Here is a 7,586-nt window from a genome sequence, read left to right on the forward strand (position 1 = left end):
ATCAATACGATTGAATGAATGAATGAAAAACTCCTCACCATTGGCTTTAAAGCACTCCATCACCTTGCCCCCTCCTACCTCACCTCGTTACTCTCCTACTACAACCCAGCCGGCTCACTTTGCTGCTCTAATGCTAACCTTCTCACTACCTCGATCTCGTCTATCTCGCCGCTGCTCACTTCGCTGCTCTAATGCTAACCTTCTCACTACCTCGATCTCGTCTATCTCGCCGCCAACCCCTCACCCACATCCTCCCTCTGGCCTGGAACACCCTACCTCCTCAAATCCCACAGACAATTACTCTCCCCCTACTTCAAAGCCTTACTGAAGGCGCATCTCCTTCAAGAGGCCTTCCCTAGCTAAGCCCCCTTTTCTTCTTCTTTTTCTTCTTCTCCCACTCCCTGTTGTGTTGCCCTGACTTGTTCCCTTTATTCATCCCTCCTCCCAGCCCCACAGCACCTATGTACATAGCTGTAATTTATTTATTGATATTAATGTCTGTCTCCCCCTCTAGACTGAAAGCCTACTGTGGGCAGGGAATGTGTCTGTTTATTGTTATATTGTATTCTCCCAAGCATTTAGTACAGAGCTCTGCACATAGTAAGTGCTCAATAAATATGATTGAATGAATGAATGAATAAGTGCTCATTTTTGATTCTGTCTGGTGCCAGGGGTAGCCCCCCAGCTTCTCCTAAAAACCAGATACATTTAAGAAGATTGCTGAGGCTGCAAAAATTTGAAACTGTTGCCTCCAAACTGATTACACTCTTCTTCAATGACTTCTTTGCCACCCATTGTAACACTGTTCTCTCGGTCTGTTTCCCTTGTAATTTATTGCAGCTAGTAATTGTTACTCATTATTCTCATTGTTCAGCTCTCCCCTAGTTAGATTCCCAGTCCTGCGTGCGAACGGGTAAGGCAGCGTCTGTTCTGATTAGCTCGCCACATAGCGCTTGATAAAATACCATTCTAATTTCCTACCGAAAAACCAAAGAATCCCAGGTCATCTGGTCTGGCCCTCTGCCCCTAGGCAGATGAATGGCTAAATCTTCTAGCTCTGATGTTTACTGTCTTCTTAAGGCACTCCACAACCTCCCTCAGTAGCCCATCCTAGTGTTTAATCACACCTCCTCATAGAGACTCTCCCTGTATTTCAGGACAGTCATTAGTGGCCATTTAAGCTTCTCTTCTTTAGGCCAAATAGCCCCCTGAACCTAAAACCAGCCACTTTACCTTGCTGACATCAGCTCCCTCTGTAATCTGAGGGTTGGGAAAGGACCTACAGCTACTGATAAGAAGAGCAGCAAGCTTGGGCCTTTTTGATATAAACTGGATTTACTGATATTTGCTTTTGGTTTGGGGTACGGGGGACAGCTTCCCAGGAGGGGCTCTCTCAACAAGGCCTGGCCAAGTTCCCCGGGGAGAAATGTGCCCCAAGGGTCTTCACCCAGTCGTCCATTTACGGACCTCTGGGGTTCAAGGAGGACAAAGAGGGGATGGCTCAACAGGAGTCATTACCAGCCCCTCAAATCTGAATTCTGCTGGGAAGGGGACTGGATGGACGATAGGGCATGTGAAGGCAGAGAGATCCCGTGTTGTGGCCTAGTGGATAGAGCACGGGCCTGGGATTCATTCAATCATATTTACTGAGTGCTTACTATGTGCACAGCACTGTATTAAGCACTTGGGAGGGTACAACATAACAATAAACAGACGCATTCCCTGTCCACAATGAGCTGGGAGTCAGAGGGTCATGGGTTCTAATCCCACCTCCGCCTCTTGTCTGTTGTGTGACCTTGGGCAAGTCACTTAACTTCTTAGCTCCCTCATCTGTAAAATGGGGATTAAGGCTGTGAACCCTATGTGGGACAGGGACTATGTCCCACCCAACTATCTTGTATCTACCCCAGCGTTTAGAACAGTGCCTGGCCCACAGTAAGCACTTAACAAATACCATCACTGTTATTATTAACCCCCTTCAATCCCATCAATCTTGCAATAGTATTTACTGAGCACTTATAGCACTTACTATTTCTATTGGGAGGATAGATGAGTTCAGGGTTGGGCCACCCCCCTCTAGTGTCCTGTAGTGTGGCTTAGTGGCAAGAGCATGGGCTTGGGTGTAAGAGCACGTGGGTTCTAATCTCGGCTCTGCCACTTGTCTGCTGTGTGACCTTGGGCAAGTCACTTCACTTCTCTGGGCCTCAATTACCTCATCTGCAAAATGGGGATTAAGACTGTGAGCCCTTCGTGGGACAATTCGATTATCTTGTATCTACCCCAGCACTTAGAACAGTGTTTGGCACAAAGTAAGCTCTTGACAAATACCATCATCATTATTATTATTATTATGTCTACCCCAGCGCTAAGAAAGGTGCTTTATACATTGGGGTCTCAGGGCCTTCATCTGGCAGGCCTTCTCTTCATGGACTCCTGGAGTTTGCTTCTCATTGCCCCCTACTACCTCCTCAGTGGCCCTCCACACCGGGCTTTCACATTAGGCCAAATCCCCCAACAAACCCTCTCCTGAAACCGTCAAGGGAGCCAGGATTTGGGTGAGCAGGGTTTTACTGCCCCACGGGGTCAGTCGATCGTATTTATTGAGCGCTTACTGTTTGCACAGCACTATACTAAGCACTTGGGAGAGTACAGTAGAACAAAATAACAGACACATTCCCTGTCCATAACAAACTTACAGTCTAGAAGGTCCCCCTCAGACTGCATTTATTACTAGGGATTTATTACTCAGGCTGCAGTCCTGAGGGACAGGCATTCCAGGACCACAATACCAAAGCTTCAGACCCCCACCCACTTCCCCATCTATAATGATAATGACATTGGTTAGGCACTTACTTTGTGCCAGGCACTGTGCTAAGCACTAGGATAGATTCAAGATCATCAGGTCCCACATGGGGCTCACAGTCTAAGTAGGAGGGAGTACAGGTATGGAATCCCCATTTTGCAGATGAGGGAACTGAGGCACAGAGAAGTCTCCATGTACACATCAGGTGCATGATGGAGACAGGATTGGAATCCAGGTCCTCTGATTCTCAGGCCCACACTCTTTCCGCTAAGCCGTGCTGCTTCTCCTATGACCTTTGTCATCCTGTCATAGCACATCTGTATATATCTGTAATTTATTTATTTATATTAATGTCTGTCTCCCCCTCTAGACTGTGAGCTCGTTGTGAGCAGGAATGTGTCTGTTGTTGTACTGTAGTCTCCCAAGTGCTTAGTACAGTGCTTTGCATACAGTAAGCACTCAATAAATATGATTGATTGCATGAATGAATGAGTGAATAGTAAGCACTTAACAAATATCATCATTATTACTAGATGGGCTATGGACTACCACCCGCCCCCCCCAAGACTGTGAGCTCATTATGGGCAGGGAATGTCACTGTTTATTGTTCCCAAGTGCTTAGTACAGTGCTCTGCACACAGTAAGCACTTAATAAATAAGACTGAATGAATGAAAAGAAGAACCAAGAACCCTAAGATTCACTTGCCAACTCCACCACTTGGATGACTTTAGGCAAGTCTCCTTCTCCAGTGTGGGTCTTAGTGGGCAAATGGATTGTGCCAATCCATGAGTGGGCACAATCTGGAAAAGGGAGATCCTCTAGACCATAAGATCGTTGTGGGCTGGGAATGTACCTACCAACTCTGTTGCATTATACTCTCCCAAGCATTTAGTACAGTGCTCTGCACACAATAAGATAAGCAGTGTGGCCTAGTGGATAGAGTACCAGCCTGGGAGTCAGAAGGACAGGGGTTCTCATTGTAGCTCCGTCACTTGGCTGCTGAGTGACCTTGGGCAAGTCACTTAAGTTCTCTGAGCTGACTCAATTACTTCATCTGTAAAATGGGGATTAAGACTGTGAGCCCCATGTGGGACACGGACTATGTCCAACCTGATTATTGTGTAACTACCCCAGTGCTTAGTACAGTGCCTGGCACATAGTAAGCACTTAAATACCAGTAAATGTTCAATACATTCCACTGATTGCTTGTATGGTTTAGTGGGATGGCACACTGAATTGAAATTAGGACTCCTGCGTTCTCTTCTCAGCTGTATAATTAATTATACTTCAGGTGTGAACTTTCCCAAGTCCCACCTTTACATTCTTACCACTCTACTATGCCTCCTCCTTCCCAGTGGTCTCTCAGGAGCTCTCCTACCAGCTCTCTGCATCTACCCACATCTCTGTCCCCATCCCCTCTGATTTTTTTTTTAAATGATATTTGTTAGGTGCTTACTATGTGCCAGTACTAAGCGCTGGGGTAGATAGAAGATAATCAGGTTGGACACAGTCCAGGTCCCACATGGGGCTCATAGTCTTAATCCCCATTTTAGAGTTGACATAACCGAAGCACAGAGAAGTAAAGTAACTCGCCCAAGATCACCCAGCAGACTCTGCGGTGAAGCTGGGATTGGAACCCAGGCCCTCTGGCTCCCATGTCTGGGATCTTTCCACTACATTCATTCATTCATTCATTCATTCAATCGTATTTATTGAGCACTTACTGTGTGCAGAGCACTGTACTAAGCGCTTGGGAAGTACAAGTCGGCAACATATAGAGACGGTCCCTACCCAACAATGGGCTCACAGTCTAGAAGGGGGAGACAAGACAACAAAACAAAACATGTAGACAGGTGTCAAAATCATCAGAACAAATAGAATTATAGCTATATGCACATCATTAACAAAATAAATAGAATAGTAAATATGTACAAGTAAAATAGAGTAATAAATCTGTACAAATATATACAAGTGCTGTGGGGAGGGCAAGGAGGTAGGGTGGGGGGGATGGGGAGGAGGAGAGGAAAAAGAGGGCTCAGTCTGGGAAGGCCTCCTGGAGGAGGTGAGCTCTCACCAAACTGCTTCTCTCTTAAAGACAGTCGCTTCCAGTTCCCTCTCCTCCTTTGCCACCGTCAATCTCCCACTCTCTGGGCTCCTTCTCTTCCATCTTCACACATGCTTGACCTGCCCCCCAGCCTCTCACCCCCCGCCATTCTATAAAAGCCTTCTCTTGATCCCATGGCCCCCTCCAGCTAACGCCCCAACTCACTGTTCCAATTCCTGTTCGAACTCCTAGAATAGGTTGCATACACACCACTGCCTTCAAGATTGTAAGCTCGTCCCTTTAGACTGTAAGCTCGTTTTGGGCAGGGAATGTGTCTGTATATTGCTGTATTCTCCCAAGCGCTTAGTACAGTGCTCTGCACACAGTAAGTGCTCAATAAATTCGACTGAATGAATGACGTACTCTTGCCTAATCATCTTCTTGATCCATTAAATAGGTTTTCACCCCCTTCACTCCAATCAGTCAATGGTATTCATTGAGCACTTACTTAGAGCACTTACTATTTCTCTTGTGAGGGCAGATGGGTTCAGGTTTGGACAGCCCCCCTGTAGACTGTAAGCTCGTTGTGGGCAGGGAATGTGTCTTCCAACTCTGTTATACACGCTTAGTACAGTGCTCTGTACACAGTAAGCACTCAATAAATACGACCGATTGATTGACTGCAGAGCACTGTACTATGTGTGGGTGAAAGTACAATACAATAGAGTTGGTAGACATGATCCCTGCCCGTTGTGGACAGGGATTGACTCTATTAGTTGCAGAATTGTACTTCCCAAGTGCTTAGTACAGTGTTCTGCACAAAGTGCTCAACAAATACAATTGAGTGAATGAATGATGCACTTGTGTATATTTGTACATGTTTATTATTCTCTTTATTTTGTTAATGATGCGTATATATCTATAATTCTATTTATCTCTTTTGATGCTATTGATGCCTGTCTACTTGTTTTGTTTTGTTGTCTGTCGCTCCGCTTCTGGACTGTTGGGTAGGGATTGTCTCTGTTGCTGAATTGTACTTTCCAAGTGCTTAGTACAGTGCTCTGCACACAGTAAGCACTCAATAAATATGACTGAATGAATGAATGAACGCTCACAAAAAGCTTACGGTTTACAGGGGGAAACAGACAGTAAAATAATACAATAAAATAAATTATTGATACAGGAAATAGTAGAGTATAAGGATATAAACATAAAAGTGCTGTAGGGCTGGGGTATCAAAGCAAGACTAAGACTGCACTCTCCAAGGTCACCAATGACTTCCTTCTAGCAAATCCAACAGGTCAAACCCTCCCCACTTTATTCTTAGACTGCCAGGCCCTGGAGGGCCAGGGACTGTGTCCAGTGCATAGAACACCCAAACTCCTACCATGTTAATATAATCACTCATCCTATCCTGCCTAGATTACTGCATCAGCCTCCTTGCTGACCTCCCAACCTCCTGTCTCTCCCCATTCCAGTCTATACTTCATTCCGATGCCTGGATCATCTTTCTACAGAAACGTTGAGGACATGTCACCCCCCTCCTCAAAAAATCTCCAGTGGTTGCCTGTGCACCTCCGTTTCAAACAAAAACTCCTCACCATTGGCTTTAAAGCACTCCATCACCTTGTCCCCTCCTACCACACCTCACTTCTCTCCTTCTACAACCCAGCCCGCACACTTCGCTCCTCTAGTGCTAACCTTCTTCGCTGTGCCTCGATTTCACCTGTCTGCCGCCGACCCCTGGCCCACATCCTCTGGACTGGAACACCCCCCCCCCCCCACTCCTTAAATCCACCTCTTTACTCTCCCCCTCTTTAAAGTCTTATTGAAGGCACATCTCCTCCAAGAGGCCTTCCCAGACTAAGCCCCACTTTTCCTCATCTCCCACTCCCTTCTGCATATCCCTGACTTGCTCCTTTTGCTCCCCCCCCGCCCCGGGCCCGTCCCATCCCCACCAGCCCCACGGGGCTTATGTATATATCTGTGATTTTATTTATTCGTATTGATGTCTGTCTCCCCACCTCTAGACTATGAGCTCGTTGTGGGCAGGGAATGTCACTGTATTGTTGTACTATACTTTCCCAAGTGCTTAGTACAGTGCTCTGCACACAGTAAGTGCTTAATAAATATGATTGAATGAATGAACAGTGCTTCGCACATAGAAGACTCCTAATAAATACTACCACTATTACTACTGGTTCTCTTCCTACCTCTCCAACTGCTCCTTCTCTATTTCATTTGCTGGCTCCTCTTCCATGTTTCATCCCTTATTGTGGGTGGCCCACAAGTCTCTGTTCTGGGTCCCTTACTCTTTTCATCCTACACACTCTCTTGGGGAACTCCTCTGCATCAGCTACCCATCAATCAATCAACCATATTTATTGAGCGCTTACTGTATACAGAGGACAGTACTAGGCACTTGGGAGAGTATAATATAATGGAGTTGGTAGACATATTCCCTGCCCACAACAAACTCAGTCTAGAGGGGGAGACAGACATTAATATAAAGAAATAAATTACAGATATGTACATTAGTGCTGTGGGGCTGAGGGAGAGATAAATAAAGGGAGAAAATCAAGGTGATGCAGAAGGGAGTGGGAGAAGAGGCAATGTGGGCTTTAGTTAGGTAAGGCCTCTTGGAGGAGATGTACCTTCAATAAAGCTTTTTAAAGCGGAGAGAGTAATTGTCTGTCGGAAAGAAGAAGGAGGGTGTCCCAGGCCAGGGCAGAACATAA

The sequence above is a fragment of the Tachyglossus aculeatus genome, chromosome X1 (genome assembly GCF_015852505.1).
Source record: "Tachyglossus aculeatus isolate mTacAcu1 chromosome X1, mTacAcu1.pri, whole genome shotgun sequence".
NCBI lineage: Eukaryota > Metazoa > Chordata > Mammalia > Monotremata > Tachyglossidae > Tachyglossus > Tachyglossus aculeatus.